General features: G+C 44.6%; 1 pseudogene; it reads right to left on the reverse strand.

Annotated features, from left to right (window-relative positions):
* LOC102243504 overlaps window positions 1-22,904 on the reverse strand; it is a 25,823-nt pseudogene extending 2,919 nt beyond the window's left edge.
* Between the last annotated feature and the right edge of the window lie 1,278 nt (window positions 22,905-24,182).

Below are 24,182 nucleotides of genomic sequence, written 5' to 3' on the forward strand. Positions count from 1 at the left end.
TCCTGTATTTTGTTCTTAACCAGAACAGTGAAAATGCTGTCCAAAATTAATGCAACTGTTTTTATTTCACTTCTTGATACATATACCTCCTACCAGTACTTACTCCATTGGCTTACTGGGAGTAAGGAAGGACTGAAGAGAAAAGGAACTGTGGAGAGCCCTGTCTCCTTTTTCTTCTGTATCATTTCAGTGTCAGTGGTTGGGTAATACAGGGAAGTTACGCAAGTAAGGAAGGATAGGATAAGATTCCTTGGTCATTGGTATTTCTTAGAAAGCCATTGTCTCTTTTCTGTGTTTGAAGCAAGTTCTGGTTTGAGGAAAGTGTGGTTTCTCGTGGCTGTCAGCACCCTGGTTACTCAGTTGCAGATATAACATGCTTTCCTGGTACTTGCTTTGAGTCTTGCTGAACTCCCAGGCATCTCCAGTCTGCCTGAATTCTGAGTTCATGGGGCATCACATACACTGTATGCAAATTGAGTGGCAAGGAATAGTGATGGACATTTATATTGCATGTATCTGTTTGCTCACATCCATACCCCATTGTCCTGTCAGACTTTGCTTATAAAACGCAAGTTCAAAGATAAAATTAATGAGAGTTTAGAGATGGTGAAAGCACAGCATTAATCATGGGACTCTTCTGGTGCCCATGACACCAGTCCTGTCCAAAAGACTTCCACGGAACTCAAGGACAACTGAATGTGTCAATCTATTTATGATTTGTCTGTGTCTTGTTTCAAAAATATTGCCTATCCTTAAAAAAGTTACTCTGCTATGTAAATTTCTAGGAGTTGTGTACTTTTACTTTTCTCATAGATGTGTAACCAACATGGTTAAAGACTGAAGTAAGAATCTAACGTTTTCCTTAAAGTTAGCTAATTGTCCCAGTACCACGTGTTGAAAAATCTCTTCTTTTACCTTGAACTAAAATTACTTCTCTATAATAAAATCAAGTTCTGTGTATGTTTGGGTTTGTAATACCTTTGTCAATACCACTTTGTCTTAATTACTCTAAGTTTATGATAATTCTTGATACTTTGCCAGGCAAGTCTCTTTAATTTTTTTTTACTCTTCAGGAATGTATAGGTCTTCAATAAACAAACAAACAAACAAACAACAACAACAAAACACTTGTCAAGTTCCAGAAGAAAACTGTGATTCTTATTGTAATTGCATGGAAATTATTAATCAATTTGATAGATTTGACATCTTTATGATATTGAATTTTCCAATTCATAAACATATATATCTTTCCATTTATTTAGATCTTGTTACAACAACTTTCTCATTTTTCTCCAAAAGAGTTGAATATCTTTTTTACATCTATTCCTACACACATTATATATATATATTTTTATATTTTTTTAATTAATTTCAGAGAGGATGGAAGAGGGAGAGAGAGATAGAAACATCAATGATGAGAGAGAATCATTAATCGGCTGCCTCCTGCACGCTCCCCACTGGGGACCGAGCCTGCAACCTGGGCATGTGCCCTTGACCGGAATCGAACCTGGGACCCTTTGGTCTGCAGGTCGACGCTCTACCCACTGAGCCAAACCAGCTAGGGCCACACATTATATTTTTGATGCTATTTAAATAGTATCCTGTTTTATTATATTTTCTGTTTGATTCTGATGTGTAGAAATAAAATTGGTTTTGTATCTGGATTTTGTATTCTGTTGACTTAGTAAATTCCCTTATACTTTTGAGGTGTTCTATGTAGACAAACATATCATTAGCAAATATTAGTAGCTTTGCTTCTTCCATTTCAATCCTTACACATTTTATGGCCTTCTCCCCCCCGCCCCTTATTGCTGTGGTCAAGACCTCCAGTATAAAGTTGAATGTAAAATCAATGATTTGGGACATCCATATCTTATTCCTGATCTCAAAGAGAAATACTCTCAACATTTTACCACTAAGTGTTGCTATTGTTATGTGTTTATTTTTTTGTACATACTTTTTATGGGATTAAGTTCCTTTTTATTTTTAGTTTGCTAAAAGAGTTTTTGCTTTTTTAAATATGTATGTTTCTAACTCCCTAGCATAAGGTTTTCCTACTTGTTATTTTTTCTTAAAGCTTTATTTAGGTATAATTAACATACCATATGACTCACCCATTTTAAGCATACAATTCAATGGTTTTTAGTAAATTTACTGAGTTTTGTAATCATCACCACCATCAAATTTTAGAACATTTTCATCTTCCCAAAAGAACTTGCTTGACAATTTTTAGTCAATCCCTGTTCCCATCCCCATTCCCAGGCAAACACCAATTTGTGTCCCATCTCCACTGATTTTCCTTTTCTAGACATTTTAGGTAAATGCAATCACACAATATGTGCTCTCTTTTTTTTTTATTTGACTTCTTCCTCTTAGCATAATACTTTTGAAGTTCATTCATGTTTGTAGCATGTATTGGTAGTTCATTCCTCCTACTGATGAATAGTATTACACTGTATTACCACATTTTGTTTTTCCCACTCCCCAGTTAATAGACATTTGCATTGTTTCCATTTTTTGACTTTTATGAGTCATGTTGCTATGAACTTTCATGTACGAGTGTTTTTGTCGACACGTGTTTTCATTTATCTTGAGTAGATATCTATGAGTCAAATGACTAGGTTGCTAAACAAATTTATGTTGAACTTTTTAAGAAACTGCCAAGCAGTTTTCCAGAGTGGATACATCATTTTATGTTCCTGACAGCAATGTCTGAGGATTCCAATTACTTTACATCTCTTCTCATAGTTACTGTCTTTTTTACTAAAGCCAACCTAGTGGATATGAAGTGGCATCTCCTTGTGGTTTTTTTTTTTTAATATATTTTATTGATTTTTCACAGAGAGGAAGGGAAGGGGATAGAGAGTTAGAAACATCGATCAGCTGCCTCTTGCATACCCCCGACTGGGGATGTGCCCGCAACCAAGGTACATGCCCTTGGCTGGAATCGAACCCAGGACCCTTCAGCCCTCAGGGCAACGCTCTATCCACTGAGCCAAACCTGTCAGGGCTCCTTGTGGTTTTAATTTGCATTTTCCTAATGACTAATGTTGTTGAACATCTTTTAATGTTCTTATTAGTTATTCATATACAGTAGTCCCCCCTTATCTGCAGGGGATACCTTCCAAGACTCCCAGGAGATCCCTAAAACCATAGATAGCGCCTAACCCTGCATATACCATGTGTTTTCCTATACCTACATATCTATGATAAAGTTTAATTTATAAATTAGGCAATTGCATCGATAGAAGTTTTGTTCTTACCATAGATCTTAGCAAACTCAGCATACAGTTTCTTTCGTTACTAAGTCAGTAACTTTCACCGTTTCCCTTAAAGGAAGCACTTTACAACTTCTCTTTGGCATATCCGAATTGTGCATCACTACTCTTGTGCTTCGGGGCCATTATTTGGTAAAATAAGGATTACTTGAAAACAAGCCCTGTTATACCATGTCTGCCAATCTGATAACCTACTAAGTGACAGGCAAAAGGACAGGTAGTGTATACAGCATGGATACGCTAGACAAAGAGGTGACTCGCATCCCAGGTGGGACAGAGCAGGACAGCTAGAGGTTTCATCATGCTACTCAGAATGGCATGTAATTTAAAATTTATGAATTGTTTGTTTCTGGAATTTTCCATTTAATATTTTTGAACTAAGGTTGATCATAAATAACTGAAACCACAGAAAGTGAAACCAGAAAGGGAGATTACTGCATCTTCTTTGGTGGAATGTCTATTCAAATCTTTTGCCTATTTAAAAAATGGGTTGTTTGTCTCCTTGAGTTGTAAAACTTCTATATATTAAATTATTATTAAAATTATGGTTTGCAAATATTTTCTCCCAGTTTGTGGGTTATTTTTTTCACTTTCTTAGTAGTGTCTTTTAAAGTACACATTTTTAAATTAAGTTCAATTTATCCATTTTTTCCATTATGGATCATGCTTTTAAAAAATATATATATATTTTTAAATTGATTTCAGAGAGGAAGGGAGAGGGAGAGATGGAAACATCAATGATGAGAGAGAAACATTGATTGGCTGCCTCCTGCACGCACCCTACTGGGGATCGAGCCCGCAACTCTGGCATGTGCCCTTGACTGGAATCGAACCTGAGACCCCCTCAGTCCACAGGCTGACGCTCTACCCACTGAGCAACACTGGCTAGGGCTGGATCATGCTTTTAGTGTCACAGCTAAGAACTCCTTGTCTAATCCAAGGTTAAGAAGATTTTTCTCCTACATTTTCTTCTAATAGCTTTAGCTCTTAATTTTGGTCTAGGGTCCATTTTGAATTAATTTTTGTGTGTGGTGTGAAGTGAGGGTCTAAATTCACCTCTTTGCACGTTTTATCACTGTTTGTTGAAAAATGTATTGATTTCTAATAACCCTATTGTGGACAGAAGGAGGACATATGACAGGAATCCTCTCAGGTGTGCAGAGGTTTGCTTTATGACCCAGTAAATGTTCGATTTTATAAATGGTCCACATGTGCTTGGAAAGGATGCATGTTCTGCAGATGACAGATGCAGTGTTGTGTGTACATCCGTCAAATCAAACTTGAGAATGCATTAGTTCCAGTCTTCTCTGTCTGTTCTCATTTTTGTGTCTCCTATAAATGACTGGTTGAAGTATGTTAACACCTACTGATAAGATAGTAGATTTGTCTTTTTCTTTGTCATTCTTTCCATTTGTAATTTATATATTTTAAAGCTGTTAACTTTCATACAAGTTTTTTGGTGATTTGATTTTTTTATCATTAGGTAGTGACCCTCTTTATGTCTAGCGCTATTTTTTTTTTTTTTTTTTTTTTTGCCTAGTTTGTCTGATGTTGGTATCTTTCAGGGAGAAAGTCCATGGACTGTATACTTGGGAGGTTTGCACAGCATCCTTCCCCCTGCCTCCCTCCTCCAGGCCAGGCCCACATCCTTTTATTAATCTAAGGGCATCTTCACTGAGTGGTATGCAGCATTGCCTTGGGATGTCAGAGAACACTAACAGGTTTTTAACAGATCATTCAAGTCACTTGTTGTTCTGTATAAAGAAGCAAAAAATACGACAGAGAAAGAAGGCCTGCCTTTCAAAGCCGGACAGACCTAGGAAACTTCAGTTTGTAAATAGAAGTAGATGTATGTACTAGAGCAGTGATGGCGAACCTATGACACGCATGTCAGAGGTGACACGCGAACTCATTTTTTTGGTTGATTTTTCTTTGTTAAATGGCATTTAAATATATAAAATAAATATCAAAAACATAAGTCTTTGTTTTACTATGGTTGCAAATATCAAAAAATTTCTATATGTGACACGGCACCAGAGTTAAGTTAGGGTTTTTCAAAATGCTGACACGCCGAGCTCAAAAGGTTCGCCATCACTGGCCTAGAGGAATGCAACACATTGGGGTTCTAGATCCCCCCCCCCAGGTTCTAGATTTCTTTCCTTCTCCAAATATATGGAATGTAAAGCACAGATGCTGATGCCGCTACCAGCTCCTCCTGCAGTCGGACCTGGACTCGGAGGAAAGGCATATCCAGCCATGTTCCAACAGACTCCGAGGCGGTCAGACCAGTCAGGTGAGTGGGGACGAGGCTTCCTCCCTACCAGACACCATCCCCACACAGCTAGGGACACGGCGCCTCCTCCTCCCTGGTTGATGCTGAATATCTTTTTGGGGGGGATATTTTTTAGAAGAGATGTCTGCACCCCGAGAGAACTAGCCACCCCCGATGTGCATGAGGACTTTGGTTTCAACCCACTCACCAGGAGAAAACCGATTCTTCACCTATTCTGTGCTGAGTCCTTGGCATGCATGATTTCATCCGATCTGCACCACAACCCCATGGGGGAGATACTATCACTGTTATTTTACAAATGAGAACACTGAGGCCAAAATAAATGGACTTTCCAAAGATCACTTAGCTAATAGGTAGCAGAGCCAGGATTTGGGCCCCAGCACTCCTTAACTTCCTGTTTGAAGGCGAAACCAGAGAACATGACCTCAGTAGGGGAAGGTTTTCAATCCACAGGGAGCAGCCAGGAGAGCAGGTGGGGAGGGGGAGGGAGGTGTGGTCACTTTTCCCCCCTCTCCCTTCTGAGCCCTGGTACTCCGCACACTGGGACATCCAGGCGGAATGTGCATCCTGCTCCCCTGCCTCCCAACTGGATGACAGTGGGTAAGTCACTTAACGGCTCAGTAATCCAGCTTCCGCGTCAGTAACTAGAGGGGCTAATAACTGTTCCTTGTTCGGAGGACAATATGAGCATTAAATAGCATTACAAATGAGCAACACATGTTCTGTGTTTTCTTAGGTTCAGTATTTGCCTATTTGGCATCCATTCATCACAGGACCAATTAAATGAACTCTGTGTTTCTTGTTTTCTTGATGCTCTGGCATCAACAGCTTTACAGTCCCAGGGAGAGACCGCCCTTCCCAGGGCTAGGACAACCTGCCCAGGAGTGCACCTTTCATACGCAAACCAGCCCATCTTGAGTCTGCACCCCCTCACCACCTCCGATCCCGCTCACACACACACCAAGCCAGTCTTTCCCTTCCCTAATCATCCCAGAGTCAGGTACCAGGCAACTAGAGACCACCCCTAGAGCCCAAAGCCCGTCAGAACTGTTCCCTGCTGACCTTGCCCAGCCCCACCTTTCCTGCAGGAACCCTAGGGAAGGCTCTGGCCTAGACAGTTCCCTTGCTCCTCTGTCTCCTGACCGACACTCCCGCTCCCCCTCCCCCCTCGTGGCCCTGCCCTGTGCGGTGACTCCTCTCTAGGGCCTGTGAGCACAATAACTTTCTTCAAGCCTTGTTCTCATTTCCTCCTGTGGCCACACTGGCTTTACCCATACCACCTCCAACATGTCAACTCTTAGAACAGCATAGCAGTTTCTGGCCTACAGCAAACTTTCACTAACTGTTACTACTATTGCTGTTATTCCAGACTAGCTCCCCATTAACTATGTGCCCAGAAACAAGTCCCTTTGCTTTACGGGCCTCAGTTTCCTCAGGCTATCAATGGGGATTCATGATAACCCCAACCTCAATGGAATGGCCTTGAATATGTAAAAAGTAAATGTTAGTTTATTTCCTGTTTTCTTCCTCTGTCTCCTTCACAGAGAGAAAGGTTATCTTGAGCTCAGAGGGGGGTTTGTGGTCAGAGGGGGCTTCCAACACATAGAGGTCGAGCTGGCTCAGATCGTGATGAACTCTGGACTCCAAGACCAGTTCTCGGGCTCTGGCCCTAGCTGGCAATTGTCTACTTTCATCCAACAGTGCAGAGGGGCTATGAGCCAGAAGTAACAAGGCCCCCAGCTTGGGGCCCTGCCCAGGGAGCTGGCTAAGGCCCCAGCTTTGGAAAATGGGTACACAGAGGGACTCCAGACCGAAGGAACAACATGTGCACAGATGCAGACACTTAAAGGCATGACACACTCAGCTAGGCCACCTTTTCCATGGTTTATCCACTAGTAAGTCCTCAGAAGTATTTCATGAGCACAGTAGGGGGCCTGGTCTCTGCCTCCACAGAGCGAAGCATTGAGCTGCAGACATAAAACGTACCAAACCACTGTTGAACCTACAAATGGGCTGCATCCTGGAATTCCACTTGTGAATCAGTGCCTGGTTCTCACAAAAAATTTGTTCTTTGGGGCATATAAAGGTTATACACTCTATTGTATTTTATATTCCTGCCCCCTCAATGGAAAAATATTTAATACATAATTATGTATAGCGACATATATGCATAATAAAAAGTTGTAGGGGAAAAAATATACAGGCTCAAAGAAAAAGAAAGAAACCACTTTGTTCCTGGCGCATAGTAGGTACGACGTTAATGCTGGCATGCAAATATTGCAGACAAATATTAACTTTTGGGGGGGTCTCAGTTGCCTTCATCAGAACTCAGTCATTTGCTTCTGCTAGGCTGTAATAAACTTTGGATGAGCTACTAAGTTCAGATTTTTCAAGAACTAAATTTTAGGTAGAAAACAATATTAAGAATTGAAATGAAAGTCAAACAAAAAATCCATAAAGTCAACAGGCAAGGAACAAACTGGGGGAAATTATTTGCAACTCATATCACAAAGTATTATCTAGAAATAGCGGGGGAAGATGGGCAAAGATGAGACTGGGTAGTTCCAGTTACATACAGGCTCTTACATATATGCAAAGGCGGTCAACTTCATTCAAAATACGGGAACTATGGACTGAAACTATGCTAGGCTACGATGTTTTACCTAACAGATTGGCAAAAATCCAATACATTCTGTTGGTGAGTTTGTGGTGACACAAAATGTTCTCATTCACTGCAGACAGAAAGCAAAAAGCTCTATGAGTAGCAAACACCGTCTTTGAAATTTCCAAGTTCATTTACCCTTTGTTCCTACATCCCACTTGTAGGAATTCATCCTCTGACTTGCATCAATGTGCAATGACACATGCACAGGGTTATTAACTGTGGTAGTAACAAATAAGAATAGCAAAAGAGCCCTAGCTGGTTTGCCCAGTGGATAGAGCACCGGCCTGTGGACTGAAGGGTCCCAGTTTCAATTCCGGTCAAGGGCACATGCCCGGGTTGCGGGCTCGATCCCCAGTAGGGGGTGTGCAAGAGGCAGCCGATTAATGATTCTCTCTCATCATTGATATTTCTACCTCTCTCTTCTTCTCTTTCCCTTGCTCTCTGAAATCAGTAAAAAATATTTTTTTTTTAAAAAAAGGAATAGCAAAAGATGGACATAACCTGCAATCATTAGGCGGGGGTTGGTTAAATATCCTATTGTGCATCCACACAATGAAGTGATGGGAATGTATAGCAAATAGAGAACTTTGTACTTATATGGAAAGGTCTCTAGCATATATTAGGCAATAAAACTGAGGTGCAGAATAGTGTTTGTGTAAGAAAGGAGAAAAGAAGAATGAATATTGGTGTTATTGGTATTTACAAAGAGACACTGGAACGATACTTAAGAAATGAAGAGAAATGTTTATTAGCCCTAGAGCAGTGGTTCTCAAATTTCAGCATGGTTCAGAGTCACCTGGAAGGCTTGTTAAAACACAGTTACTGGCTCCCACTCCCAGAGTTTCTGATCTAGTAGGCCTGGGACAGAGCCTGAAACTCTGCATTTCTAACAAGTTCCCAGGTTGCCAGATAGGGGATCGTGTTTTGAGACCTACTGGGCCAGTAGGGTTTGATGTAGTTGTTTGGAGGCAGTGGGACCCTACATGGGTTGAGGATGTTGGGAGCCCCTGGTCTAACCCACAGCAATGTAGACTTCTGGCTTGGATTATTAACATAAAGTGTATTAACATATAGACATTGCTGCATTTTTAAAAATATTTTTATTGATTTCAGAGAGGAAGAGAGAGGGAGAGAGAGATAGAAACATCAATGATGATAGAGAATCATTGATTGACTGCCTCCTGCACACCCCCCAGTGGGGATCGAACCCGCAACCCAGGCATATGCCCTGACCGAAATCAAACCCATGACCCTTGAGTCCACAGGCCGACGCTCTATCCCCTGAGCCAAGCCGGCTAGGGCGACATTGCTGCGTTTTTGTGCACTGCTTTTGGAACTGGTCCTGAGACCCTTTTTGATTTGGAGCCTCTGATGTCCTCTCTCTCCTTTCTCTTTAGGCTGCCTAGTCCAGATTTGGAAGCCTTACTGAAAAAACACCCTAATGCCTAAGACCCTCTTGTAAGCAAGGACCATATCAAACGCTGACACTAATGGCCTTCATGTAGGTTTCCACACTGAGGAGCAGGACAGGGCGATGAGTCTGAATGCTGGGCCCACTGCCTTTGCCCATTGCTTGGCATTTTAGTTCTACAGTGAAGTCCAGGGGCCTGTGGGCACAGATGAAACCATGCTGCAATCAGGCCACACCATCAGAGTGAAAAGAAGTTGGGGTTTAGAGTAAGAGACATGGCATCCACCCATGTGACCTTAGGCATCTCTGGGCCTCAGTTTCCTCATCTGTAGAATGGGGATGCTAATGCCTATCTCTTGGGATTGCCGGGAGAATCAAAGGCTATAATGTGCGTCACACATAGCACCCAATTACTGTTAGTTACTTCTTGGCTTTTCAGTTTAGTTATTGCATCAGCTGTTTTCATAGTCCCCCCCCCCCTCACTTGGTTTATTAAGTAATAGTTATAAAAGTTTATAACAAGTCACAGATTGGCGACCTGAACCCTTATTTTGATTGGCCTTCAAAGTGTTTTACAAGAATCTGACTCGATTGCCAACATTTAAAAACTAGAGATCTTACATAAAAGCCTGGATTTGCGGCTTCATTGAAAACATCTGTGTGACCACAATCGCTGGAGCTGAGTGTTGGCTTCTCGCTCCGCTCAGTCCCCATGACTCTCTGCCACCTGCCAGCTCATTACCCTCATCTCCCTGGGCTCCCTGCACAGCTGGCCACAAAGGCTTTGAGTCACAAGCTTGAGCCCCCGGTTTATAAAGCGCTTTCACTTACTTCATCTCACTTGAAGGAGATGAAGTAACATGAGGGAGATGTTACTATTATCTTATTTTACAGCAGAAGAAACTGAAGCTGAGCTGTTATGTGATCCACTTCGGTTGTTAATATCAGTAATAACAATAAATAGCTATTTATTGGGCATGCAACACATGCCAGATATTATTCTAAACACTTTACAGCTAAATTAATTTAATCCTCACAGAAATTTTATTGGGTATTTTCATTATCCCTATTTTACAGATGAGGAAATTGAGGCAGAGGAAGGTCAAGTGCTTTTCCCAAGGTCACACAGCTAGAAAGCTCAAAAGAAACCCAAGCCTCCTGAGCCCTAATGGGCACTTGTTCCACTGTACTGCAACCTAGTCTCTCCTTCCTGCCTCCCTTTCTCTTTTTAAAAATAGGCAAACCTGTGGGCCCCAACTTTCTGTAGGATTTTGTAGGGTTTTTGGGTGGGGTGCAGGTATCCCTGGTACATAGCACAATGCCTGACATGTAGCATAAGCATAAGAAATATTCAAAGAATTTAGAAATAAAGGCATTATTGTCAACCTGCAGTACCCCCAGTGTCTATAAATAAAGTAATTGGTTAATTAGCATAAAGATAAGGACCTAGTGCAGTGGTTCTCAACCTTGGCTGCACCTTAGAATCACCTGGGAATCTTTTTAAAATCCTGATTTCTGGGCCTCATCCTCCAGAAATTCTGTTTCTTTGTTATGGGGTGGGGCCACAACATTAGTAACAAAGAAACAGAATTTCCGGGTGGGCATATGCTGGTTCCCTGCTCTTGAGTAGCTCAAGTCCAGGTGAGAAACATTCACAAATACTAGGTAAAATTCAAATACAGGATATACGTGGACGTAAATCCCTTGCCAAAAAAGTTACTTTTCTTCTTAGAAATGATCAATGAGCCCTGACTGGTTGGGCTCAGTGGATAGAGCGTCGGCCTGCGGACTGAAGGGTCCCAGGTTCGATTCCGGTCAAGGGCATATACCTTGGTTGCGGGCACATCCCCAGTAGGGAGTGTGCAGGAGGCAGCTGATTGCTGTTTCTCTCTCATCAATGTTTTTAACTCTCTATCCCTCTCCCTTCCTCTCTGTAAAAAATCAATAAAATATATTTTTAAAAAAAGAAATGATCAATGATCCATTTGTGACATTTTCACCAACTTAGTTGGCTTACTTCTAATTTTTTTGCTATTATATATAATTCGGGAATAACATCTGTGAATACCTGACAGATTATGACCTTCAGATAAAGGAGTGTGTACAGTATTTAGGCCTTTGGTACATGCGGCTGGGCCCTTGTTACCACCAGCCTCCTCCCTCCCACCGCCCAGAAGTAGGCCTGTGCCTGAGCAGGTTGCTGACAGGCACCCACCCCTTAGACCAGAGAGCACTGAGCTGCCCAGGTACCCCTGCACCTCCTAGGGGTGAGCACTGCAGGGCACCTGTAATAGAAGCTGATCAGGCCTCACACCTGCTCACCTGTCCTGAGGTCCTTGGGTGGGGGTCTGCCCAGGAGGCCAAGTTGAACCCCTGTGCCCTGTGTCAAAAGGGTCTTCACCAGAGACAATTTGGTTAAACAGAAAGATGCTTAAGCTAGATCCAACAAAAGGAAGGACATTATGAGAGGGAAGTGGAGGTCCATCAGAGAACCTGAGGACAAGGCCACTTGGGCTTCACAAGGGTCTAGAACCAAGAACTGAAAAGTGAGGAGTCTCCATCCTCTAGAGCTGTCGCCTCTCTCATCGCTGTTTCTCTCTCTGAGTCTCCTTCAGTTTTCTCTCTCTTTCTGTACAAACCAGGTTATTTTCCCCAATATGCCACGGTGGGCCAATGGTTCCAGACCCAGTGGAGCCTGACCTCTCCGCTACAGCACCAGCAGGAGGAGTCGTGGTCTCTGGGTCCCAATCCCAAATTCCTGGGACAGGGTGTCCTTACCTAGATGAGGCCTCCACCTGGAGAAAGAGGACAGGGTCCCATGAAAGCCCAGCCACCCTCACACAGAAGTCATGGCTGGAGGACTGGACAGGAAGCTCCAGAAAGGTCTACATCCAAAGGGATCCCGCTCCTGCCTGGCAACTCTCTCTTGCACTCCCAGATCTCAGGCCTGGACGGAATCCCTCACCTCCGTGAAAACTTGTGAATAGTACAAACATTCTCAGGGAGGACATGGTGTCCTCAGAAGGTGAACTCAAGGGAGAGAATGAGGGTGTTTAGGGAGGAGTGGGCAGGGTTAAGGGAGTCCGCAGGGATGGTGAAGCACTCAGACCCGCAACAGGGGGGCCAGGCCAGCTGTCCGCAGCCTGAAGGGGGAGGAGTGGGAAGGAGCCATCACTGGAATGAGAGGACTGAAGCCAGCACCCATGGGTCGGAGGGGGCAGGCCACAGCCACGGTCCAAACCACAGGCTGAGCAGAGCAAGGAGTACCGACCACTCTCTCCTCCTGCCCAACCTGAAGCCAGGGGGCAAGGCAGTTGGAAGGTGGGTACATGGGGTTGGGCCACCCGGGTCTCAGAGCAGGTGGAGGATGGCACAATGGAAAATAACCAGCCCAGGTGGCAGGATGCTATGTTTTTAGAACACGATAGGCCTTTAACCCCTGACTTTGTCATCTCACTCCTGGGGACATAATTTCAAGATATGATGAAAATTAAAGTTTTATTTGTACCAAATTTAGGGAGGTAGCATGGCTTAACGACAAAGCGTGGGTTTTGGAGTCGGACGGATCAAACTGCAATCCAGGCCCCCCTGCTTCCTAGCTCTGTGGGCTTTGGGGGGCATGTTGATTTGCCTCTAAGAGCCCCATTTTTCTTTATCTCTAATACCCATATCCTCCCTCAAACTCTTTTTCGCTTTGAGGAATTATTGATTGAGAGACTTAAATAAAACAATATAAAGTGAAGTGTCTGACTACGGGCCTTCAGAGGCACACCACAATGGCGTTATTATTGTTATTATTTTTCATTGTCACGTTGTCTGTGGAAATAGTCCAGATAACTAACAATGGAGGATGAATAAGTAGTTAATGCTTGCAGTTCTGCTCTATGAAATGTGGTCATGAGTACATTGGTGAAGACAATGAAGCCACATGGGACAACATCTCCATTCTAAAGTTAAATGGACATGGAGAATTGCAAATACTAGTTTTACAATATGTATTCATAAATGTAATAAATGGAAGAGAATGTAAAAAAAAAAAGAAATTATCAGTGTTCCTAGTGAGACTCTGGGTTTTTGTTTCTTTCTTTCTTTTGAAAAAAAAAAATTAGGTGATGTTTACAATGTTCATATAAATGTAGTATTCACAATCACACAATTATTTGACCTAAACAAAAGTAATTTCTTTCTTTGGGAGACTGTATTTGCTTCCTGTGGCTGCCATAATAAATGATCACAAACTTAAAACAACAGAAATTTATTCTCTCAAAGTTCTGGAGGCCAGAAGTCCTAAATCAAGGCGTCAGCAGGGCCATGCTCCCGTCAGAGGCGCTGTGGGGAAACCCATTTCATGCCTCAATCTGAGCTTCAAAGACTCTAGTGATCCTTGGCGTTCCTTGGTCTGTGGCCACATCGCTCCATTCTCCGCCTCCATCTTCACATTGCTTTCTCCTCTGTGTTTTCGCGGTTGCCCACTGACTCACTCTTACAAAGACACTTGTCATTGGATTTAGGGCCCACCCGGATAATCAAGAATGATTTCCTAATCTTAAGATCCTTAACTTAATTACATCTGCAAGGACCTTTTTACCAAATAAGGTCACATTCATAGGCTGCAGAAATTAAGATGTTGACATAGCTTTTTCAGGGGGAGAGGAGCACCATTCAACCCATTACAACCCATTTAAGAGAATTCAGAAACTGGAGGGAGGGAGACCAAGCTAAAACAGACGGTGGTCATGGGGAGTTGGAGGGGAGGGGCGGGGACTAAGGAGGAAAGAGAAGACAACTTTAACACATTAACACATGAAAATATGTGTTGAGTGAATGGAATGGATGGAATTGAGGATGAGCTGTAATAGAAGTGTGACGTCCTAGACTTGTCTCGCAGCCTCAGTGTGGACTTAGTAAATGTTTGCTGCCTGCCCATCACTGTGCTAAATCCACCTCTTCACTTCTTAACCCAGTTTGCCTCTAGCTTGTGTCCTATTTTATAAAAGTAGCCGACAGTCTGAAAATGAATATGAAAATCGGGGATGTGTGTGCTGAGAGAATGCATATATGAGTAGACACTGGCCATATTATAAATGACAATTGAATTTTGACCCACAGTCTCTGCGGCAGCCGGCTCAGAACGGTGGGGACTGGTCAATGACGGTCAGCTTTCCTGTGCTTTGTTCACACTTCCAGCTCAGGACTTCCCAGGGGAAGCCAAGCGTGCTCCTCAAACCCATCCCATCAAGAGGCCTCTTTCAGTCAGCTCTTTCCAGCTTCCCTTTGCCACAACCTCCAATCAGAGCAGCCCTGAACCTCCTCTCCCTTTTTTTGCCATAAAGCTTTCCTGCTCCCCTGCCTGCCTTTGAGTCTCTGCCAGTGCAAGTGGTAACGTCTGACTCCCCTGCTGTAGCAAGCTCTGAACCGGTAGCCCCGGTTTGCTTTCATCTGGGTGGTCTGTGTTTATTCCCACAATGCAGTCTCTCCATTCTGCTCAATTGAGTGCCCTTCACTCCTACCCCTTGGTTATGACCATTGCCTATGACATTGAACCACAACAACCAGTGCAGTGCCTGGCACATAGTAGATGCTAAATAAATTACTGTCAAGTGAGTGAATAGCCCTCTAGACTAAGATGAAGTGTGTGCTGTAGCTCCAAGTTCATAGATTACGTTCAGGGGAATAAGTCCAAAAGACTTGCTTTTAGGAAGGTCCCAGTGAATGCTTGGTTATTCTGAAATAACCAAGCCCCTCAAATATGCCCCTTACTGAACAGACCTTAATGCTTTTTATTTTATTTAAAAAATTGTTTTTCTTAATCTTCACCCAAGGATATTTTTCCCATTGATTATTATTTTAGAGAGTGGAAGGGAGGGAGGGAGCACGTGTGTGTGTATGTGTGTGTGTGTGTGGGAGAGAGAGAGAGAGAGAGAGAGAGAGAGAGAGAGAGAGAGAGAGAGAGAGAGGTGAAAGAGACATATGGATTGGTTGCCTCATGCAGGTGCCCCGTCGGGGATGGCTATTGAATCTGCAACCCAGGATGTGCGCTTGATTAGGAGTAAAACCTGTGACTGAGGCTCTAACCACTGAGAACACTGGCCAGGGTGACCTTAATGCAGCTTGTGTGTTATAATTTTACAAATATTGTGGAAAATCTCGAGTGCCACACAGAATGGGTGGAAGTTGGATGGTGCTGGCGGGGGGGGGGGGACATCTACCCTGGGGGCTATTGCTGAACTAGATGCCCAACAGGAGCTTGTTTTCCTGTGACTTATTGCTCATAAAATTGAATGCAAGCTACTCTCATGCCGCCCCCTCCATGGGGCTCCTTGATCCTCTTGGTTGTTTGGATTGTGGATAAACAGGCTGTGGCTGTTGAGTGGTTCCCCGAGAGGAGGGCTGAGGAGGGCTGCAGGGGCAGAGACGAGGAGGACAGTGGGCCTGCAGGAGGAGGCCGCAGAGGAGGCTCCCCAGAGGCTGTTATGCCCTTGAGATACTGCGACCACAGGACCCTCCACTTCTGTTACCTGTGCAAGGTGGCAGGCACCATCCCCAAAGCATGGAGAAGACAATTTCCCTGAAAACAGCAAAAAATTCTTTGAACTCTGCCTCCCCCCCCGACCCTTTTTAAAAAAAAATAATTCAAAATATCCTTTTCAAGCTCTGTTTAGGTCTTTTTATAGCTGTGTTTAGACAAACTGTACAAATGAAATTTACTTAACACTTCAATTGCAGGGCCTTTGATTGGTCACTGCATATTCTGTTTTGAATAGAATTTTAAATTTGCACATCAACAAGAATTCTGCTGTGAAAATTTATTTGCCACAAAGGCCAAAGCCTGTTCTCCTTGTCTCCATCTCTCTTTACGTTCCCTCCCATACTCCCTCATGCCCTTGGCCCATCCACATGGAAATTATGGTCATTTCCCCAGCACACTCACCCCCTTTCTGTCTGCGTCTTTGCACGTGCTATTCCACCACCTGGAATGGCCCTCTCCACTCAGTCCATCTAGTGAACCTAACGATCCTTTAAGACTAAACACAAGCCCTAGCCAGTTTGGCTCAGTGGATAGGGCATCAGTCTGTGGACTGAAGGGTCCCCGGTTCAATTCCAGTCAAGGGCACATGCTCAGCTTGTGGGCTTGATCCCCAATAGGGGGTGTGCAGGGGGCAGCCAATCAATGATTCTCTCTCATTGATGTTTCTATCTCTTCCTATCTGAAATCAATAAAAATATATATTTTTTAAAAACAGTTAACTTTTTTTTTTTAAAAGACTAAACACAAGAGGGTGCTGGGAAGATGGTGTAGTAGGAAGCACCAGGGATCTGTCTCCCCACCTAGACAAGTACACTGCAGAATCTAGCTCAAGCATGTCAAACTCAATGGCTAACACAGGCCAAATAAGCAAGGTTTAAGCTTAGGTGGGCTACAAAAAAACCCAAAAGCTTCAGTTTTCATAGAAATGTAGGTTTATTTCGATAGAGACACGCTGAATACAAAGGGCTGAAATAAATGAGTAATCGTTAGCATAAAATAATAGAACATTTTAATAAAAATTAATATTTTTTATTGAACATTAACTTACCAGACACTGAATCACTGCACAAATTAATAAGGATAATGCAAATAAACCTATTTTTCTTGTTCTCCAAAAGCGAAATATTTCCTGTTGCGCACACAAACAAGTCAGTCCAAGACTAATGACGTGGCAATCAGCTGCTAAAATATTCACTGCTAGTATTAGTGGAGAGAAATGGTGCGCCTGCGTGTAAGGCGCGTAAGGGAAATGAATGCAACACGATTATAGTAATCAGTCATTAGCGAACGCTGTAATTTGTTATTAATAATTATGTATAACAGGATATCGTAAAAATTAGGTTAAGAATTTTTTATTAAAATGTTTCTTACATACCGTTATATTGGCTGGGCCACAAAAATATTCATTGTGGGCAGCATGAGGCCTGCCGGCCGCGAGTTTGACATGCTTGATATAGCTAATGTGCCTACAGCTGACCTTTGAACAACAAGTCTGAACTGTGGGAGTCCACTTACATGCAGATTTTTTTCAGTAAATATATAGTCAGCCCTCTGTATCCCCAGGTTTTGCATTTGTGGATTCAACCAACCACAGACCAAACACTATTTTTGATCTGCAGTTGGGAATCTGCACATGCAGAGGGCCAACTGTATGCATTGTTCTATGCCATTTCACATAAAGGACTTGAGCACCTGTGAACTTTGGTGTCCATGGGTGTGGCGGGGGCGTCTTGAAACCAATCCCCTGCAGACGCTGAGGTTTAGAAAATTGAATGTTTGAAGTGCTGTTCATGTACAACAAGTTGTACATGAATTTTTGACTGCACAAGGGGTGCCCCTAACCCCTGTGTTGTTCAAGGGTCAACTTTATTTTGGAACTCTGGGGTCTGTTCAAAGCTTGCAATTTCCAGAAGAAAGATTGGATGGCAAATTCCAGTTAATTTTAGTCCATTTCAGCTCTTAGCACAGTAGCAGCTGCCCATCCACCATCCACAGCCACATGGCAGGCAGCTGTGTGTGGAGCAGCTTGCACACAGCTTGCAGGAGCCAGAGGGGAAAAAGGGTCCTGTCCTCCAAATATCTGCTCCGACCACCGGCTGCTTCTTCTGATCACGGAGGTGTGGACAAAGAGGTGGGTCACAATTCTTGTTGCACCTCACCCTACCCATCCAGGTGAAGTGACTTCCAGTGGACTTAAAGGATTGGCGCCCTTTCCTCCCCCACACTCTCCTCTTCATTGTCTTTTTTTTTTTTTTTTTTTTTTTTCCTTTTGTGAGACAGACATTAAAAACTAGGACACTCAAAGACAACTGCACAGCCTTGCAAGTGGTGGGCATGCTGGCAAACTCAGGAGGGTGGCATGTGGGTTCAAGTTGTCCCCTTTCTGCCTGCGCCTTTGCACATGCTACTCCACCACCTGGAATGCCCTCTCCACTCAGTCCATCTAGTGAACCAACCGTTGTTGGGGTTGTTCTATTGTGTGCTGTGAGACGGGGGCCTAGTCACTGCCTTGTTAGCAGGTGCAATGGAGCTTCTCTGAGGTGTGTAGGGTGTGCTGAGCGCCCTGGGAGAGTCTGGAGTGGATATCCGCACAGCACTTCATACATTCAATTTTCTAAACCTCAGAACTCAGATGTGAACATTTCAGAACTAAGTTTTTTTTAAATCGCTGAGTTATGGAGCGAACTAACTAGAATTCAATGCCTGAAGCTGTTGTAAAATTGGAAAGAATGAAGTTGGTAAACATTCTATACTTAATTTCTTTTTCTTTAGCCCATTCTGCCAGTGTAATACATTTTGTCATAGTATCTTGTTCATGTGATAAAAGTTCATATGACATTTACTTTGTGTTTAGGAACTACTAAGGATGAAAATAATCCATGAAATGCAGCAGTAATCATTTTACCTTTGATAAAGGCAAATTGGACTGCGGAGTATTTTAATACTTGATGACTTTGGAAACAGGATTCTTGCTTCCCTATAGTATGGAGGCAGGATTTGCCTATTCAAAAGTGTCTCAAATTTAGAGCCATCGTGTTCTATGATATAACTGTGCATTTTTAAAAGATCACCCAAAACTCATGCAGGTAAATTCCAATTCCTGGGTATCATTTATATTAAAGTCAGTTGATGGTTTTACATGAAAGGGATTGCTGGTTTCAGTAGCAACTTGTTATACAAGGGATGGAGAGATTTATAGACCTTTTCCTCACTGTCTTTTTTTCTTAAAGTAAAAACTAAGAAATTATGTACCAAATCTATGCATACTGTTTTATATGCATAGAATAAAATATTGTGTTTCCTCGTTATATGCTTTCAGGTGAAACATTTGTTTTACAGCTTCTTTCTGTCTTTTTTCTTTTTAAGTAGGGATTTGTATTCGGAATGATTTCTTCTCTCTCATGTGAGTACATTTATCCAGAAAGTAGAGGATTTGTCTGGTAAGTTTTCAAATGAGAGGTCTAAAAAACAAGAGTTTTGCCCTCGCCGTTTGGCTCAGTGGATAGAGCGTTGGCCCTCAGACCTCTCATGTGAGTACATTTATCCAGAAAGTAGAGGATTTGTCTGGTAAGTTTTCAAATGAGAGGTCTAAAAAACAAGAGTCTTGCCCTCGCCGTTTGGCTCAGTGGATAGAGTGTTGGCCCCCAGACTGAAGGGTCCCAGGTTTGATCCCCAGGTTTGGTCAAGGCACATACCTAGGTTGCAGGCTCCATCCGGGCACATGCAGGAGGCAACCAATTGATGTCTCGCTCACATTGATGTTTCTCTCTCTGTCTCTCCCACTCCGTTCCACTCTCTCTAAAAACCAATATTCTTGGGTGAGGATTAACAACAACAAAAGTAAATAAATAAAAAACAAAAGTCTCCAAAGTCTCTAGACTTGGAACCTGTGCAGAGCTTGTCACTACTCATGGAGTCCGTGCTTTTTTATGCCTCTGTGTCTTCCATTCACCGGACAAGTCTCTAATGAGGACTGGCCTTGTGTACTACCTGTGCTAAGGGCTCATCACCTAGTTCCAAGCCTCGGGAGCCCCGAGTGTAGGGGAAAGACAGGCCTGGGAGCAGATCAGTGCTCCCACGGGTTGGCAGTGCCCCGAGAGACCTGTACAGGCTGCGGGGGGCGGGGCGGGGAGAGGGGGGAGAAAGGAAGCAGGTTGTAAAGTACTTCGCAGAGGGTGGAACACCGTGATTTCACACACGCTCTTCCCTCTGCTGCCTGTGCCTCTTCCCCACTGAACTCAGCCCGCAGCTCAGTGTCATCTCAGCCCGGCTCGTTATCATCTCTCTCTTCAGTGGAGCCTACTGTGGCCTCCACTGTTCTCTCCAGAGGCCATTCCCTGCTCCCTCTCCAGGGCTCCCTAACATTTCCTACTTACCACGTTCCTATGTGTCACATCAAACAGTGCCACCAATACCACTCAGCAGCCGCGTGTTTACTCTGCTGGGCACGCGCTCGCCCTGCATCCACCCTGCGCGGCAGGTTTTATGGTACCGCATTGGCTCAGAGGGCTCAGCGTCTCGTCGCTCACGATCTTAATCACTTACAACCTCAGTGCCCAACACCCTGCCTGGCCCAAAGCAGAGAGTAAATGTCTGTCTGCATTTTTCAAAGCACATGACTTTGCAAGCGGAACGGAATAGAATAAAATAAACCAAGTATTTGTCAGGGAGGCTTCACAAGCAGTGGGTGTTAGTGTCTCTTCTGCCACCACCGGTGCTTCTTACAGTAGGGGGGAGGGGCCCGGGGAGGGGAGCCAGGGGGTCCCGCGTGGGTGCAGGCCATGGCATCTTGCCGCCACCAGCCGCCACAGGTGCAGCTCGGCAGCTCTGCAGTCACCCAGCGGAAGCTCTGCCTGGTGCCTGGGGCCTGCCCCTTCTGTGTGCCAGCTTGGGGGTCTCCTCGCTGCAGCTGGCCCTGCCAAATGTCAAACTTCTGCAGCCAGGATTTTCAAACAACTGCCTCAGAGTTCTGAGCTTTTGTGGCCTCGTCCCAGTGCCCCGCTGTGGGGGCCAGGCTTGCTTTCCTCGGCTACCAGTCCAGGGTGGTGCAGGCTCCATGAGTCCTGGGCTCAGAGGCTGGGCGTGGGTCTCGGCCCTGCCACTTTCCAGCTGAATGACGTTAGGCCCCAGCTTCCTTCTCTGTAAAATGGAAATGCTGAGTGTTCCTACCTCGAAGGGCTGTTATGAGAAGTAAGACGATACATGTGGGATGTGCTTTTTGCTGTAACATGTGAGGGGTTGTCAGTAATTCAAAGCAGCCAGAGTTCCTCAAGCCACAGTCTCGGGGTGATGTACCCGCTAGGGCCAGTACGCCCTTAAAACAGCAAATGCCAACATGTCTAGACAACCCAGTCGGTTTATCTGAGTTCATTATTGAGATCGCATAACAGAAAACTGCTCGTTGAGCTGATTGGACCAGATGGAGTTATTTATAGAGTCACCTTGGAACTAGTCCAGGGTCTGGAGGCAAAAATTCTGGAAATAAATTCTAGACCCCCCCGTTTCTATGTGTGTAACCTAAGCGTTACCTTTTCAGCTCTAAACGTGGAACTATACTCTCTGCTCTGCATGTGCCCTGTGACCCAACAGTCCTGCTCCGGGATTACACCCAGAGTAGTTCTCTTCCCGGGTTGCAAGGGGACAGGTAGGAGGCCATCCATTGCGGTGGCGGCTGTGGTAGCAGACGCAGAGGTACTGAAGGTTTTGGCCACCAGAGGAATCGATGGTGGGGGATGTAACGTGGAATTCTGACGGCAGGCAGAGGCGATGGGCCAGAGGTACATGCAGCAACACGGATGCTTCTCCAAAGCAACATTAGGTAAAAACAGCAGAGGTTTTTGTATCACAACACCATGGACATAAATCGAAAGCACAAGCACACACAAAACAGGAGAACATAACCTACAAGGGCACATGCATACTTCAGACCTATATCAAATGCGTTAGGATGGATGCCTATGAGAGGAGATGAAGAGGCGTGAAGATTATGATGAGGGGGAAAATAAAGGCAGAAACAAGTATTGCATGGACCAATGACAATAATGGGCTATTAACCAAGAGGCGTGATCAGCTCCATTTCCTGCATCAGGAGTTTTTTTTGTGTTTTTTTTAAAATATATTTTATTGATTTTTTACAGAGAGGAAAGGAGAGGGATAGGGAGTTAGAAACATCGATGAGAGAGAAACATCCACTGGGGATGTGCCCGCAACCAAGGTACATGCCCTTGACCGGAATCGAACCTGGGACCCTTCAGTCCACAGGCTGACGCTCTATCCACTGAGCCAAACCAGCTAGGGCTGCATCAGGAGTTTTAACACAGTCCCTGCCTCAAGGTGTGGTCAGAATTATACAAAATGTCCACAAAGGCCCGGGCACAGCCCTCGGCACGTGGTAGATGCTCCAGACATGGCAGCTCTTTCTGTCAGTTACGCATTGAACGCACACTGCCCCAGGTGTCTGCTTTGTGCTGGGTGCTTGCAGAGTTACAGAGGAGACAAGGTCTGGGTGTCTCTCAGGGACTTGAACACGGCAGAGGAGGTGGAGTATCAGCAGGAGGAGGGAACCTTCACCGGGGCGCAGAGTTCATGCTGTCAGACCCCCTCACCTTCCAAACGGAGGCTGAACGAAGTGACTTGCCCAGGTCACACAGCGAATTAGTGACGGGGTTAAGGACAGCCACCAGGTCTCCACGGCCCCTCCAGCGCATTCGAAGCCAGTCCCTCGGCATCCTAGGCCCGTGGAGGCTTGCATCGCCTGTCCTGCCTTTTACCCCAACTGACCTCCCTGAGCCCCTGCTTTGTTTATACACTCAACCCTGTGTGTGTGTATTTAATGGAGAAGTGAATTAATGGATTGTTTTAAAAATGCAGTTTGGGAACTAAAACTTTCCAGGACAGGAGGTTGGTGGGGAGCAGGTGAAAGGTCCCGAACCCGGCAGAGATGAGGCGTAAGGAGTCACCCTCCAGCTCGTCCTCTTCGGGGCTTGCCAGCTGCTCCAGTGGTCCCAGCCTCCCAGTCAGCACCAACCTCACCCCCAGCCCTTAACACTGCCCCCCCATCACACCGCCCTTATCATCCTTCTATTCGGCCCTAAAATATCATCCTTTTGCTGAGCCCACTCCAAGGAGAGGGAGGAGAAGTGTCCCCATAACCCTCTTCTAGCCCTTATCCTTTCACTCAGCCCTAAAATATCCCGTGCCCCAAAGATAGCAAGGGGCCCTCCAGCGGCGTGAGGAAGTCTCTAACGGAGCCCCACTTTCTAAGATTAGGGGGAGCGGGAGGGGAGAACGCGGGGCAGGCTCACAGGGTGCTGTGTCTTGGGCAGCAGGTCCTGGTGCTGGCTTCAGCAGTGGGAGGAGGTGGTCAGACAAGTCCAGAGAAGGCGGGTGGACATGGCAAAGGGGAGGGACAGGTCCTGGAAGACTCTGCCAACATCTTGCCAGCCTTGATCCAAAGGGCTATTGCAGCCTTTCCTGTGATTTCAAGAAAACCCACAAGTTTTCCCACAGATTTCAAAATGAGATTGACAAAGAACCAAATAACAGATTTTCCAGGATGAGCACAGTCAGTTAGGTGTCAGCTATGAAGAGAGGTGAAGGGAGAAGAATTCTGTCTGTGATGGGAACTCCTCTCCGGGGGTTCGGCACAGTCCTGAGCGGGATGCTGAGGAGGAGGAGGCTGACATTTAGTGAGCACTTACTCGGTCCTCTACTGGGTTGTCCCCATGTAGCTCTCACACAGCTGCCCTGTGAGCTGGGTGCTGTGTTACAGACGAGGAAATAAGGTACAGAGAGTTGATGACTCACCCAGGATTACACTAGTGGGAAGTGGTGGGAGCAGGGGGATTTGAATCCAGATTGTCTCCATCCATAGTCCCATCGTCCATGGGCCTAACTGCTAAACAAAACAGCCACAGAGCCTTCGTGTGGTCTTTAGAATCTCCCAGCATATGGCTGATTACGCAAGATAAACAAAGGCTTTGCACTCAGGACAGCAATCCAAGCAC

The sequence above is a fragment of the Myotis brandtii genome, unplaced genomic scaffold (assembly GCF_000412655.1).
Source record: "Myotis brandtii unplaced genomic scaffold, ASM41265v1 scaffold57, whole genome shotgun sequence".
Lineage (NCBI taxonomy): Eukaryota > Metazoa > Chordata > Mammalia > Chiroptera > Vespertilionidae > Myotis > Myotis brandtii.